Source organism: Cygnus atratus, chromosome 1 (genome assembly GCF_013377495.2).
Source record: "Cygnus atratus isolate AKBS03 ecotype Queensland, Australia chromosome 1, CAtr_DNAZoo_HiC_assembly, whole genome shotgun sequence".
NCBI classification, from domain to species: Eukaryota; Metazoa; Chordata; class Aves; order Anseriformes; family Anatidae; genus Cygnus; species Cygnus atratus.
This window is the reverse complement of record NC_066362.1, coordinates 131,858,527-131,874,899: the sequence shown is the minus strand read 5'-3', so window position 1 is coordinate 131,874,899 and position 16,373 is coordinate 131,858,527. Positions and strand designations below refer to the sequence as shown.

The 16,373-nt window shown below is 38.9% G+C and overlaps 1 protein-coding gene across 10 annotated transcripts in view; it reads left to right on the top strand.

Moving 5' to 3' along the window:
- The window catches only part of TBL1X (transducin beta like 1 X-linked), a 202,906-nt gene that overhangs the window by 82,914 nt on the left and 103,619 nt on the right, over nucleotides 1-16,373 (top strand). The window contains exon 4 of one of the 10 annotated variants that reach the window (XM_035542358.2): nucleotides 735-868. The exons of the other annotated variants lie outside the window; for them this stretch is intronic. The gene's annotated coding sequence lies outside the window, so the exon portion shown is untranslated. The remainder of the gene's footprint in view (nucleotides 1-734; nucleotides 869-16,373) is intronic. 10 annotated transcript variants of the gene reach the window in all.

Here is a 16,373-nt window from a genome sequence, read left to right as displayed (position 1 = left end):
TCTTCCAGTTAGTAGGTTAATTAGAAAACCAAGAAAGAGGGGCTGGGATGCATTGGTTTTACAGTCTTGGAGGATATGGAGACCAGAAATACTCACTTAATTTCACTAGTTATAGATTCTTCTTGTATGTATTGAATTGGTTCAAAACGCAGAAACAACTGTTTTATTAAATGTCATGCATGTTTTACATAAGCTTGTGCTAACTGGTAAAACATTGTTTCTAAATTGTTTCTTATTATGTTTAAACGATGGATTTTTTTTTTTATTTGCACTGAAGTTTAATTTCTGTTTTAAAACATGACCTTGTATATAAGAAAGGGTCATTCATTACTTTACAGTCAAATAGCGTGCAAAAATAGTAAATGTAAGGCTTAGCACGCATTATTCCTTAGGTATGCATGTAGCACAGCTTCACGGTAAGCAAAGCGCAGTATCAAGTTGGTGTAAAGATTGTATTTCATTATACGTTAATCAGTGTGTACTGAAAAATTCTGAGGAAAATAACCAAAATATCACTGTTTTAAATGGCTTCACAACACCAGAATCTTTTTGGCCATGATCCACTAACCACACGCAGTGTAGTTGGGTTGAAGTGGAGTGGGAGGTAGCAGCGCACCTTTTGCACCCCTCCAGGATGAGGCTCGTCTGGGCACATAGCTGCATCTCCGGGCACAGGGGTGAAGCCATGGCACTTCTGGCCAACTCTCTCCCACCTCTCTTCCCCTCCCATCCAGAGGTGCAACATTCCCCGTGCTGGGACAGTGCCATGTCCTTGTGTTGGGACAGAAGCCATGCCATGTCTTCTGCATAGGAGCCTGGAACTGGCCATCTGTAGTTGAGAGGGAGTGAAGAAACTAGAAAAGCCCAGGTGTGTTTCAAGTTGTTTTACTGTTCTTCCTGCAATTTGTAAGAATGAATGTAGACTGTGTGCTGTATGGCATATGTTTTCTGGATCCTTTTGAGGGAGGTGCTAGCTGAAACACACTTCATAGAGCTTGAAGTAAATCTTGTTCAGACAAAAAAAATGGAGATCTGTTGTAAAATAGATACCAAGCGTACAGTTTCTGTTCCAATTACCAGTAGGTCTGGGGAAAAAGTAATGTTCTCTTGCAAAATTGAATTTCAACTTTGGAAAGTAATGCTTCAGAAAGTATAGTATCAAGAGTCATCAACTACTTAATAGTTGTTTTCCATTTGAAATGCTATCTATTCTTCATCAGTCAAGAGTTGTTAATTTTACACTGTGCATGGGTTAAAGTTGAATTACTATGTTTTATAAATCCCGTATCTTTAAATGTAAAATGTAAGAGGCAGCTCAGAATAGAAGAGTATAGAGTATGCAGAGTCTTTGCCTCTATGTTGGTGGCTTGATGGTGTCATTATCACTGTTAATTTATTTATTTAGTCATCTAGAATTGCTACTGCTTGACTTGCAATTTCATTTCTTGGCCTGGTTTTAAGTGTTTCTAAATTCATTACGGGAGAATTTCATCAGAAAGGAAGATATGTTGAAGAGACTTGGAAACTGTGTCTCCATTCCTCTGTAGATCTGAGTGTAAACATGATAGCAGGGCAGCATGGGGAAAATTTAGACTCCTTCACAAGCATCTTTCATTTGTTGGGAGTCTCAGCCTAGGACTGCTCTTAATAAAGCCCTATTGATTCACTGCAGGACAAGAAAATAACAACAACAAAACACACATAAGTTCTTTAGAGTTTCTAGAAAATCTCCTAAAATTCTTGGAAACTTAAGTTTTCCTAAATTTGCATTGAGTAGACTTAAGATAGTATTTATTGTATATGGCCTTTTGTTTGTCTTTCCTTATTGCAATCACATGGTAGAAGGTTCAGAAATAGTTTAATGCAGTAAGAAAATAGTTTTGACTAAGAAATAGTTTAATTCATTTTTTTCCTGTAAACTGAATATTTTAAATATTTTTCCACTGAGAGTTTTCTGTGATTCCCCAAACCTGCGAAGATGGGGAATTCAGAAGAAAGGAATGAGAAGTGTCTGTTGGTTGCTCTTGTAGTGTAACAAATCTCTGAGCTTAATCTGAATTCCACCGTGCATCATTGTGTGTGCTGTGTGTGTTCACAAGTGTGTGTGCACATTTGGTAGGACATGTAAAATGCAAAAAAAAAAAGTAGTCTGTTCTTTTCCCTCTTGCCTTATCCATTTTGCTGTGTGCAACAGTTGCCTAAGCCTAATTCGCTTTTATGTGATATTGATTAACAGCCATGCTGTGTAGGACTGTCAGAAGGACTAACGTGTATTTAATTATTCAACTAGAATAAAGTAGAAGGCAGTGCAGCAGCTGTAACATAAAACATGGGCACTTCATCTCTAAAATGTAAGAAATGTTCAGTAATAATCCCGCGATTCTGTCCCCCTGGTTTGAAGGAAATTCATAAAATGCTGAAGACTAAATACATGGCTTGTCCTCATGAGCTCTCCCTACTTTGGGTATGTTCTTTAGGCACAGTGCCTAATTACATGAAAAGAACAGCAATTTACCAGAGATACAATATTCTTAAAGTGAGATTTTGAAATGGGAGGAATTGTGTAAGAACATTTCTCTGGCTAATTTCCAGGTAGGTCTGTCACTTCTACAGATCGTATTTTGCACATGTACATTAACATTTGATGCTGGTTGAATAGATGTTTGTGAAAATCTCCAGTTCTCTTGCATAGCTTTCACGTGAAGATTAATTGTAGAAGCATTCACATATTTGCATGGTTTTAAATCTGGGCTGTATTGCAGGTCCCAAGGAAGGAGCTGGATGCTAGAATATTTTTAAAACTTGGAATATGATGTACAAAAATAAAGGACAGAGTTATGCTCAACAAACAGAGTTAAGATAGCTAAAACCAGAATCAGGTATTTGTGATTAAAATGATACCTGCTACAAATCTGCAGAAGGATTTTTTTTTTTTTTCTGTCATAAGTAGCAAGTAGCATGCATTAATGTTCCACTAAAATATGTCCTGGTGTGTCTTGATGCTGGAACCATCAGGAGGTCCCAGAGCTGTAGGCTGCTGGGGGATGGGAGAGTACCGCTGTGTCCTTGCTTTGTTCATACGTTCTTCTTTAGATAACTACTTCTGCCATTGTTAAAGAAGACGCTGGCTAAAGTGGATGTTTGATATGATGTTGTAAGTCTGGTTTTTATGGTCTTTTGATTTTAAATTTGAATTTAAAAAATATTTTGTTATGAATATTATACAGAATTGTGCTTTGTGGATAGTTTTCACATAAAAAATGTAAAATGCTTGAAAATAACTTAGGTAAATTGGAAAGAAATTCATTTCTTTTAATGTGAGACAGTTACATTTTATCTGGATTAAACTGTAAGAAACAGTTTTATAGAAAAGGATTTCTTAAATCAGAAAATACCGATATTCTTGTTTGGTAGTTTTTGGTTTTCTTGCTAGCACGTTTTAGTTCAGTGGTAGGAGCAGTGGCAGTCCATAGCAGAACCGTATATTTCTGTCCGTAGCATCCGAGTGTTTGGATGTGGTGCCATTCATTTACTTATGGGAACAGAAAACTCCAGTCGTCTGATGTTTAAAGGGGTTTGATTCAATTTACACATGTTGATATTCAGTCTTCAACTGTTTTTTTCCTTTTCTTGCTTGTAGGGGATGGGGTAGAAAAGAAAGGAAAAGGGAATCCAGTAGCTAGTTATCAGTTTTAGAAATTACTATTTTTATCTTGGTCTTTTAAAACACCCCCAAAACAGGCTGCTCTCCCTGTTTCATGCAGCCTGTATAGTATCTGTAAAATCCTAATGCATATATGTTTTTGGGAGGGAGAACGGGGAACTCTCGGAAAAAAATAGAAGAAAAAAAAAGTGGGTTTCCTGTGAAAAACTTTTAAAAGGTTGTGTTACCTATTGAAGTAAAACAAGACCACAGCAGTTTCTGTTCTTCAAATTATTGAGCCAAGTGGGCTCCCTCCTGCTGTGGTGGGTGGTGTGGCCTTTCCAAATTCCCGCTACCTCGTCTAAGGCCGAGATGCGTTTTAGTCAACACTTCTAATGCATCAGGACTCGTCAGAGAGGTGTAAGACAGAATGAATAGGCGTTGGTGAAATAGCTTGCTGCCTCGTCTTTCCACCTAATGAGGAGAGCTTCACATCTTTTATTCTCATCCATGCTCGTTTTTTTGTTAAGCTGAGTTTTTAGGAATCTAGTTGGAAGGCAGCTCCATGCACCAGGGTTGAACAAGTCGTGATCCTCCACTGGGTGTTTTGTGCTACCTGCGACGGCTAGTGACTGTACAGTTTCGAGGTAAACGCCTGAGACTTGTTGTGTCACACAGCTGCTTTTTCCACCCTGTAAATATCTTTTTCTGCATGAGATAAATCTAAACCTGTTCTGTGCACGTGAAATAACACACGAAGCTCGTGTGTGGTTTTGCATGAGGCTGTGAGGTGCAGCTCTCGCACAACCCTGGGTGCTGCTGTGCACCCCTCCACCATGAGGCACGGCCGGGCCTGCGCCGCGGGAGGCAGCCATGCGGGAGGCAGCCATGTGGGCCTCTCGGGGGAGGCCGCGTGGTCACGAGGCATAGCAGAAAGAGGCTGAGTGCATGGGAAAAATCAAATGTTAGGGTGCAGAGTACGGATTAAAGCTGGCTTGTTTGTTTAAGAGGTGAACTTTGCCGTGAGTGGATAACAGATCGCGATCCTATATAATGGTGTTGTTTTACTCATTAAACCTGAAGCGAAGAAGTAAACATAACGTGCCCAGCTAGCACAGCTCAGCCTCTGTGCACCGTCTCTTCAGAAGGAAATGAGTTAGTGCTGTTAGGAAAAGCAAATTATTTTAAATTAGTTCTTTGTTGCTTCTACAAGTAGACCTTAATTAATTGGTATGTGATCAGGATACAGGCCAGTTGGTGAATCCTAACGTGACTGGTGTCTGGCCAGTCCTTTAATACTTGTACATATGTGAGCACAGATTTTTTTAAACTGATCCTGGACCTCCGGTCTTTGGGGTAGTTACAGTATTTCACAAGTAATGTCTGGACAAACACCAAAGTATATAAATCTCCATGTTTAGTTTTTATTGTGTGTCATTTTCAGAACTATGGTTTCTCAACAATATCATTTATTTAGTAGTGTTCATTAAATGCACAGGAAATCTTTTTTTTTGTCTATGAATTCCATGTCATGATAGGCATGAGTCTCTCAAGCTGTGCATTTCAGTTCGATTATTCTTGCATTTATTGAATGGTTGAAGTTACTCAGCCTTTTGCCTTGAGCTGTTGTAGCATGCCTCAGGTGGTAAGTAAATTGCCTACAAATGCGCTGCTTGTCATGTCTTATTGCTTAATTTATTCTTTGAAATAAGTGTAGTCTCATAATAGGCAGGCACATTATGAAATGAAAAAGCATTAGACAGGGACAAAACAGTAGCCTTGTAAAAGTCTTCCCAAAGTTGAGTCACTTGCTTTTCATAGAAAGCAATAAGTAGCAACATTAATGGCACACGTCTGCATTAAAGAATTGTGCAGAATGTTTGTGTATCGCAGCAGGCTGCTAATGAAGTACCCCTTTACTATCCCTGTGATGGGCATGCGTACCATCCGATTTTAATATTTGCTCCCCCATTTTCCTGGGAAGGAAGAAGTGAAGTTCCTTGGAGAGGTGTCTACACCCAAAAAATCACCAGTGACTTAGAACATATTCATCACCTTCAATGGTAATGACAGTCTAGGGTGCATTTTTAGAGTCATACAGTCAGTACAATACAGTTTGATGGCTTGTTTTTAATGTGATATTTCTGAGAAAGTCACGCTAGTACCTCTTTTGGAACCAAGGTGTTTTTTCCATCTAAAAACACCCTTCAGTTACATAATTTTGAATAGATCAGCAGCTCAAGAAAAAATAAAGGAGAAACAACAAGAGCTTCTGCATTATAAACTTTGTTCTTCCAGAGTATGGGTTGCAATGTACACAACAAAGAAATCATTCAAGTGTCAGCCTTGGTTTGTGTTGTAATCACGTTACTTAATGATAGATGCTTTTATATATTGTTCTTCTTACATTGTTTTTTGTTGCATTACAGTATATCTTACTATTCTTTGGTATGTGACTTTAGGTTTTAGAATGAGCTATTGTTTCTGATGGCACAAAATTATTTATCAGTTGACTCCTTAATGAGATTTCATGCTATTATATCTTGCTACATTCAATAAAACTGAAATGTATTTTTAGGTCTGTATCTCTGGTAATTACTATGGATAGTTGATTCAATCTTACTAAAACAGTTGGTTTGATTTCCTTATTCATAGAATGGTTTGGGTTGAAAAGGACCTCTAAAGACCATCTGGTTCCAACCCCCCTGCCATGGGCAGGGACACCTCCCACCAGACCAGGTTGCTCAAAGCCCCATTTTCCATATTGTGGCCATTAGCAACCACAAATGAATTTCATCATACCACTCAAAAACATGGAAAGCTATACAGAATTTTAACCATGTGAATCATGGAATTTTAAGCTGCAAGAGGAGGCTCTAAAAATAGATTGATTAATCACTGTGTTATAACAATATAACACCTTAAATTAGACTTCTACTTTGCTGAAAAGTGTAAGATAGTGTTGTAGTTTAGCCCGGCTGGCAGCCAAACACCACACAGCCGTTCGCTCACCCTCCCCCCTCCCTCTCCGGGATGGGGGAGAGAAACGGGAAAGTGAAGCCTGTGAGTTGAGATAAAGACAGTTTATTAAGACAGGAGAAATAATAACAATAATAATAATAATAATAATAGTATTAATAGTAATAATGTGTACGAAATAAGTGATGCACAATGCAATCGCTCACCACCCGTTGACCGATGCCCAGCCTATCCCCGAGCAGCCCCCCCCCCCCCCCCCCGGCTAGCCACCCCTATATATTGTTCAGCATGACGTCAGATGGTATGGAATACCCCTTTGGCCAGTTTGGGTCAGCTGTCCTGGGTCTGTCCCCTCCCAGCTCCTGCTGCATCCCCAGCCTGCTCGCTAGCAGGACAGAGCGAGAAGCTGAAAAGTCCTTGGCTTGGTGTAAGCACTGCTCTACAACAATTAAAACATCAGCATGTTATCAGTGCTCTTCTCATTCTAATCCAAAACATAGCACCCTGCCAGCTACTAGGAGGAAAATTAACTCTGTCCTACCTGAAACCAGGACAGATAGTGGTTTAGTATCAATATTGGAAGGCAGTAGTCTCCTCAATCAGTTCTGGCTCAGTAACAGGGTTTGCTGTGCTTTAATCATTTTAGGATCATTTAAGATTGCTTTTAGAGTCATCTTGTGCTAAATTTGGTGCAATGCCTGTGCATACGCACTAAGCACATGAAGCCCTAACAGGAATTTGAAGGAATTTTGTTAATTTGCTCACCTATGACAAGAAAATGAAACCTGTTTTAGCTATTTAGTAAGGAAAATTGATGTTGAGACATTTTTCCAGACTTTCCCACAGTTTTCTTTCTACGTAGGGGGGAAAGTAGCATTCCCACAGTTTGATATGAAAGAGTTGGTTAGAGTTTTAGGGTATTACAGTACCAAGAACCATGGTATGCGCCTCCTGAAATCCTGGTGCTGGAGCCAATGGGCCCACAAACACATGCATGGTTCTGCAGTACAGCTTCTGACATGCAAGTTACTCCATCCAAGTAAATCTTGAGCCATCTTGCTATGGAAAACTGACAACTTACTCCTTTTTCCACGTTTTCTTTCTTTTTTCTTAGTTTTCTCTGTGAAAAAATAGGATGTAGGGACAATGGCAGCACAACAGTTGGTAATTCTTTATGTAAAGTTATGTAGTATGCGCACAAGCAACGTACTTAATAGAAGTGCAGTTGGAAAAATAACATATGAGCATATTTAGGGCTGAAAATTGGCTAACATAATATGTGGATATAAGCATGTTTAAAGCAGTGATAGATAAATGTAAAAGAAATGTTGTGAATCAGATTTTGTGGAGTATGACGAGGTAGAGTCATGAAGTCTGCAAGATTTGTTCCATTTGCTTTTATGTTCAGCTCTTATGTGCTGAATTTGGTACACCAAAGCAAAAAATATGAGTTATCTAGAATAATCCAGCTTTTCATTTTATTTTGCTGCCTTGTCTAAGCAGATGAATCTGATAATTCCTTAAATGGGAAGCTTGCCAGCTGAGAGAAACCTAGAGGGCAACAAATGGGCAGCGATGACAGAATGTCTTGAATGCTGGGAATGTTGTTTTGATTCCAGCCTGTTTAAAAATATATTTGTCTAGTGGAAGGTAATGCTAGACAGACAGATAACACAGGAGATTTCCTAGGCATTACTTACACACACACTCACACACACACACACAGTGTTTATATATTTTTTTTTCCGTAGGCTTAACCCAGATAAATAAAATTGCAAAATCTTTCACTTAAAAAAAAAAAAAAAAAAAGCTAGTAAGTACAGGACACAGAATAATGAAAACAAAGCAACTCTGCCTTAAGGCTGCAGAGATTTCCTTATTTTACCCTGCTGTGTTTAGGTATTGCAAAACGGCTCACCTTTAGGAGGAGTCTCCTCCAAACAGGGAGCTGCTACGTCCCGTATGTGCCACAGTTACTCGTGGTGCAAGAACAAGGTGAAGTGAGGACACCAAGATGACTGTCTTTAAACTGGCTGCTGTTTTACTGAGGTGATGTTGGGTGTGGGTGTGTGTGCTTGTTTTGGTTTTTAGCTACCATAGCCAAGTACCTTGACTTTTATAAAAGTTTTAACACTGATATTGGCGAGGTCATTGTTTTAAGGAAACTTGGAAGCCTGAGTCAGGACTAAGAATGCTGGGTATTAAATATGGGCAAAAATGAACAAGTATCAGAACAAGGGCAGTCCTGTTTCCCACATTTTGTTCTGGCAGCAGCCGAATTGGCTGAGTAGGCTCTTGTCCCCAGCTGTTCACAAGGGTTCATTACTGCTCCCCCGAGGTTTAATTGATCATGTAGTCACTCCCTAACCTGATTTGTTCACTCTAGTCTGGGTTAGTTCAAACACTTTTTAACACCAACTCTCTGAACTCTTTTAATCAGAATCATTCTGACATCAGCAGTTACTCCGCAGATACTGAGGGGCAGGAATGTAAAGGAAGAGTGATTACGAGAAGCAAGGAAATAAGTCTACCCCAGTGAAGCTTCAGCCAGAACAAGAAGCGTAACTGCAGCCTGAAATTACAAATTGCAGAGGACAGAATGGGGAATATGGCTAGGCTTACTGCTGCCCTGGTAAAATTTAACTGTTAATACCTGTCCTCCAAAATTTCTTAGTAGAGCTTCTCAACCTCTGAGGCTATGCCTCAGCATTTTCCTAAATAATTTCAAAGGCTAGAGCAAAAAGTGACTGCAACACCTTTCATCTCACTAAAGCGCTTATATGCAAAGCAAACAAAATCTGTAAAATGACATGCAAAAAATTATTAATGATCCTTCTTTGTTGTTGCTATCTTTGTTGAAATTCATCTTTTGCTTTAGTGAATCTTTTTTATTATTAGGTTCTTCTTCTCCTGCTAACGTAATACAAGAAAGCTACTCATTATAATGAAGACTGAATATTCATGCAATCCAGCTTTAGGCATCAGCATCCACATCCACATACTTAAATTGGAATCAAAGTTAAGTGGCATCCCTGACATGTTCTATCATGAAATAAAAAGGTTCTGTTTCATCTAATACAGCATGATAAAAGCAGATACCTTTCTGTGCAAATAGTTGTTCTCACTTTTCAGAGTTTTCTCAATTTGCAGAAGGAGTGTTTAGTTTCCAAGATGAAAAGACGGACGTGGTTTCCAGAGCTGCAGGTTGTTTCCCTTTTGTTTTGAAGTCAGTGGCACTTGCACTTCTCAGACCCTGGGAAAAATAACTTTTTAATGCTGACTATATGTAACATCGCCTACCGGCTGCAGAAGAATCAGTGCTATAAAATTTACATGAAGGGACGGTGTTATGTTAGGGCATACACATATATATATAAGAATTTAAGCAATCTGGATTGTCATTCGGATTATTGCCCCGATCTGTATGACTTTCAGAGGTTCTTAATTTCTCACTTTAGCATTTGAAAAAACAGACCTAATGTTTATTGAACAGAGCTGGCAGAATATATTAAAGTTGATGTACAGATAAGCATTAAGCACCATGAGACACTCAGTGGTGCTGAGCATAATAATAATCATTTTCCCCTTTCCAATCTTAAGCTCTTTGGTCCTTGGTATTTAAAGAAATTATGTTTAGAGTAACAGAATCAGGACCTTTGTGTTTTCCTGCTGGAGTAGCAAGGCCAAGGAAGCTTCGGAAAGGCAGCCTAACTTTGCAGTTTTCAAAAAGTATTTCAAAAGTCTTTCTCTGTCCTCAACGAGTTTAACTAATTAGTTGCATTTTCACGCTTTGGGTTGTGTGGTTTTGTTTGCCTTTTATTTTTCCTTAAGTTCTGATATTTGATTGAGATTTTTCATAATGGCTTTGGAACATACTTTACAAACTTCACTCTGTCTGAACATAGCATAAGATAAAGAATATAAAATATGATAACCAATTAATAATACTAAGATCCTGACTATTCTTTATGTGTGGCGTCCCTTCAATAAAGTACAGACGAGAGAGTTGTTAAAAATCTGAAAGCTGTGTTTGCCAAAATACTTCTTAAAGTAGATGGAAAAATGAAAGAAAACACACCAAAGATGATTGGTTCGTATTGTTTATGGTATCAGAATTGCATTGAAACATAGAAGATCACATATATTAAGAGACAGTACTTTACTCAAATTCATTGTGCGGATTTCTCCCAATCTTGTTATACAAACCAACCTTTCATATATATGCTAGTCAAAAGAGGTGAACTTGTTATCAATGAAGAGGAATAGATACCCGTTAATTCCTGTAAGGAATGTGACTATGAGACAGCTAGTGTCAACCATCAGGTTACTCAGACTGACCGATCAACTGGACCACAATTTAGAGAAGTTATGTCCTGTAACATGCAGGTGATAATTTTGGCATCTTTTTTCCTGGAATTTCACTTCTGTTACAGACTCCTACAGTATTTGATTAAAAAGTTCCAATATGGTGAAATATTTAAGCTACCGGCCAGCTCAGAGGTTTGGCTTCCTTAGACCAAGAAGCTGCCAGACCAGTTTTCTTTACTACGGAGTCTACATGATATTTGTGTGTGTTTTTTTGTTGCTTTTTTGCTTGCTTGGCTGTTTTTTTGTCTGCACGTTTTGAAATGGACAGGTTTTTCCCAGCCCTGTTTTCTGCAGATAAACTCATGTTCCTGCTCTTTATTTAATGCAGTGTATTTCTCTAGCCAGTATTCTGGGCTGCGTTTTTAATACCCAGACAGTATAACCTCTCGCTGTATGTCATGCATTTTAATTGGGGGAGGATTATAATTCACATAGTTAAACTGTGAGTAATTTAATTTAAATAGTTCTAACCACTGTGGCTCTACAAATGATTTAAGTAAAGGGAAAAGGTAAAGTTGGAAGGTAATTTGCAGCATAAGAAAAAGTTTCAGCATCTTCAGTCTTTAGTCTTTACCATAGTTATAGTTGCTTAACCAGCATAAACTCTGTATGAGCAGAATGAACATCTGTTTGATGTTTTTAAGACCTTTGGTCTTACTGAATAAAATATGTAAGTTTGTGCCCCTAGTTTTCTTATTACACTCCTTATTTTCTATGTAAATAGTACAACAGGCATATGTAATTTAATATGAATAAATTATTATCGTCAGATCATAAGATAATTCGGACTGGAAGGGACCTTGGGAGGTGCCTGGCCCAGCACCTGACTCAAAGCATGGCCAGCTCGGGGTCAGACTGGGCTGCTCAGGGCTTGATCCACTCGTGGCTTGAAATGTCCAGAGGTGGAGACTGCACGGAAGTCTTCTTGCAGGAAAATTCAGTCTTTCTAACGCTGAATGTACTAATTACTCAGTATAAAAATCTAATTTTCAAATAGCTTTTACTAATCAGTGTTCTCTTTGCAGATTAGGTCACTTCTGCCATGCTTTTTAGAACAGCTATTTATTTGCACACCTAATACCGTCTGCATTTTTGCAGTGTCGAACTGCTTAGCATGCCATGCTTTTCCAAGTGTACACTAACTGAAGTATGACTCCAGCTGTAAGTTTTATTCTTAGATGATTCCTCTCCTCTCCTCAAACTCTTTTTTTCCAATTTAAAATATAAATAAATAAATAAAATTAGTGCTACTATTTAACTATAAAGCTTCTGCACATTTGCCCCTGGCTTAAAATAAAAGGAAGAATCTCTTTATGTAATAATTTTGAAAAGTGCTTAAAAAAGATATTATTTACCTCAAGAATTAAAGAATTGTTTCAAATGAGAAATAGTACCCAGGAAATGCAGCTTCACTGACAATATAGTAAACTTTGTCTTAAAGCACTGAAATGAAGGCAATGGTACATTCCCTGCCTTGCATAAGCTCATGACCGTGATCTATTTTATTAGGAATGATTAAAAGGAGGAGAAGATTTTTCAACATTTTATACTTAGGGAATGTTCCTTAGATCAGATCTGATGTTTGTGTTGTTTAGTGCTGCTGCCTTTTGAAGGAGTCTTTGGAAATGGGAGCGTGAAATTATGAAATTACTCATTTCTCATGAAATGATGTTGAGTGTTGAGGTTTGTACAGTTGGGGCACACCTTGCTCGGGCTGCTCTCTGCTCTTGTGTAAAAGTAGAAAACACAGCAAGCAGAGGAGATGGAGCTCAGAAGAAAGAGGCTGGCTTTGGCTGTGTGGAAGTCGGCTGGCTCCTGCAGTGTCGGTATCACTGGAATGAGTTTCCCAGTTTCAGGCCGGAGGGAAGGAGTGGGTGGAGAAGTGCATGGGAAATTGAGATTGCTGCCGCTGGATGATGCACATGAAATCTCCAACTCTCCAACAGCTTAGCATTTAATAACCTGCTAGGTACTTTACCAGACAGCATAAGCACCTGCAATTGTATTTTCAAAACTCAAGTGTGGCAATGTCTGAGCAGCTGCCGTTTGTTAGCCACAGCCAGAGACTGATGGTCAGTCTGTGATCCCGGGAAGAGCTGTCTGGGTCTCGTCTTTCAGCTTCTTGACTCACAAGCTAAATAAGCTTGTTTCTGATCCCTGAATAACTAACTATATTTCAACTGTGTCTTTCCTTCTTACAAATTTAAGAACAGCTTTTGCAGTCACTCGTTGGAATTGAATTCATATTCATATCCATCTTTCCAGGCGAAAGGATGAGACCGTGTGTAGGTAAGTAGAAGAAGACAGGATGGAAGGATGTGTAAACTTGAGCTTTTTGCCATGTTCAGTGTGTTGTTTCAGAGTGAGGTTGTGGTTTTTGCATGTTCTCAGTAGGCTAGCATTTCCCAAGAAATTCAGCTGGTGGTGACCTGAATTAGGTAAAATTTTAAATTTAAGCGAAGGGGGTGGTGAGGGTGATGCTTATCTTAGTGCTTAGCTCTGAATTTAGAATCTGTATCATCTGAAGTGGTGCAAAATCCAAACCAAGGAAAGACTTCTTTCTCTCTCCCTATTGCATGTGAGATCTTCATTTATAAACTTTTTTCTTTCTTCTAGAAAGCTTGTTCTTACTCAAATAACCCATGACCCATTGTTTCTCTTAACTTCAACCTGCAGTGCTAATTTTAAGAGAATTCATGAATGTTGACTGTCAGCTTTACAACAAACATATTGTGTGGGCCCATGTAGAAGAAATACAAGAAATTATTTCTTCTGTTACCCTTACACTGGGGTATATATGTGTTTCCTTTCACTTACACTCTTATTATATCCTGTCCCGCAACATGTTTTAGAGGAAATATAAGAGTGTAACATCCTAGAGTATTTTTTAAATGCTTTAAAGAATTTGATGGGAATTTCATATTTTTACAATGATATTCCAACAGCGTGGTGGAAGATACCTGCATTCCCCCAGAATTTCTGCCCCTGCAGAGATCCCTGTCTGGAAATAAAAGCCACAGGGATACAATGATAGGATAGTTCACGTTACAACATTGGGAAACTGCCCAAGAAATGCGTTTTGTTTTGTTTTGTTTTTCTATTTTCATGAGACTTCTTTAGCAGCTTGCAAAATGCATGGTTCTATGGCAGCATGCTCTGTAGCATTTCATGTCCATTTGCATATAATTCAAGCACTTTTAAAATTTCTTTTGTCACCTATCGTTCATGAGGATGTGGAAGAAATAAATAACATGCAGAAGTATTGACTGGGCAGCTATCGTGAGGCCATCTGCAGGAGGGATACCCCGAAAACCATCCTCTGGTCCAAACTTCTGAAAACTTTTGAATGGCTGGAAAACTGCCAATAGTTCTTCCAGTGTTTGTGCATTTCCCTATTATTTTTGGCACTGTACAGTTCCACAATATGTACGTTTCTTTCCTATTTTCTGCCTGATAGCTACAGCATTACACTTAGTGGGCTAATCAAACAAATAACGTTGTTCAGCACTGTGAAGAGATGAGCGAGCTGTATGTCTGTTTTTTTTTTTTTTTCTTCCCGCTTTGAATAATGCAGTTTTTCCATTGCAGAAATTTACCAGATAAGGAATGAACCAAAACGTTGGCTTGAGAAATGTTATTAGTCGAAGGGGTCCATAGTACTGGTGATTCAGTCATCTGTCAGCCTGATAAATGGATTAGCGTAAGAGGTGTTCCAGTGGGGAACTGCAGCCCATAGGGCTTCCAGCTAATTATATTTAAGTTGTTTAGTACTGCTGGGAAGCAGCATCCAGGCAATTACTGAAAGCTTTGATGCAGTGTGCACTATTAGAGTGTGTGTTCAGAAACTCATTACCCTTTCGTGCTTGTGTTGGATGGATTCTAGGAAGCTGACATGAAACAGAGAGCAGGAATCAATAACTGAAAAGACATTTTAGTTAGCTTCTGATCCGTTTCCTGATTCAGCAGCTTCCAGCCTCGAGTGTTTCATACAGTTGCCGTAATACAAAGGGAAAATGGGACTTAAATATATTAATTATCATATGTATGCATCTGGTTACGATGATATACAGCTGAAGGTCCTCCCAAGATGAAGCTGCAAAAGGCCCTCTGCGGACAAGCCCCTCTCAGGTGCCCTGTGGCATGCCCAGAGCGCCTGCCCTGTCTGCCCCTAGGGCAGTGACTGCGGCCATTTCTCTCGCCGTGGTTATTTTTGCCTCCACAACAGCAAGATTGCATTACTGTGGCGTCCGTCATGCCCCCTCCTCGCAATTTCTTGGAAACTACAGCTAATCCGAAACAAAGCCAATGATATTGCCTAGGCATATTAAAGCCCTTTTAAGAAAATTGTGCTAGCTCTGTCTTTGCTGCAGGCTGCAGTTCCCGTTACTGATGCACCTCTAGAAAACTGTACGCACTCTGCGTCATCCAAATGTGGAAAACAATAATTCTTACCGCGTGCTGCTCATCTGTTGGGTACATCCAAGATGTGCATGCTAAAAGTAATGCAGTATTTGCACAAATGGAGGCCTATATATAGTGTGTTTTTCTTTTTAAGGACTCAGTTATTAATCAGTTAATGGTGATTGTAAGGGCAATGCTGAGGAGACTAAATTCATATTTTTTTTTCTTCTTCTACTTCTCCACTTTTGCCTGAGGTAGAGCTAAATAGACAAAATAGAGGATTACAGCTGAGTGCTTCTTGAGGGGATAATTCTTTCCCACCTTTAATAATTAAATGTTTTTCTTTATTTCTCCATCACAACAATCCTAGCCATACTGTGCTTTGTGTTTCATATTTCATAAAGTTAAGCAGAAATTTCATGACTTACTATCAAGAAACAAGTGGGTTGTTGTTTTTTGTTGTTGTGGTGGGATTTTATTTTTTTAATCTGGGCTTCTTTGTTAGAAAATATTCATTTTTTTGCTTGAGAGTTGCCAAGATAAGTGTTATGCTAATTGGTACGTATATATCTCTCTGATATATAACATATAATAATATATAATTTATCTCTCTGATAAAAAATTCTCGTCAGGAGACCATGGCATGCTGTTGTAGGCTGCAGCACCCATGAATCCACATACTGTAAAAAATACTCTTACAATACTAAGCATTGTCAGTATCAGTACCTGCCTTGGTTACTGACAGACAGATGAGCTTTCCATAAATTCATTAATAGTGTAGGAAGTGCTGGCCTTCCAAATAAAGACAGATAGTTCACGTATTTCCTGTCTCGAAAACTATTATGCATGATAGTAGAATATCTACCACACTGAAATACACAGCTGAAGCAGGCAAAGACTGAGGCTGGCAAAGCATCTGTGCAGGCAAAGCATTGTGGTAAATAAATCTGAGGGTCAGTGCTCGAACTATGGCTTCGAATCT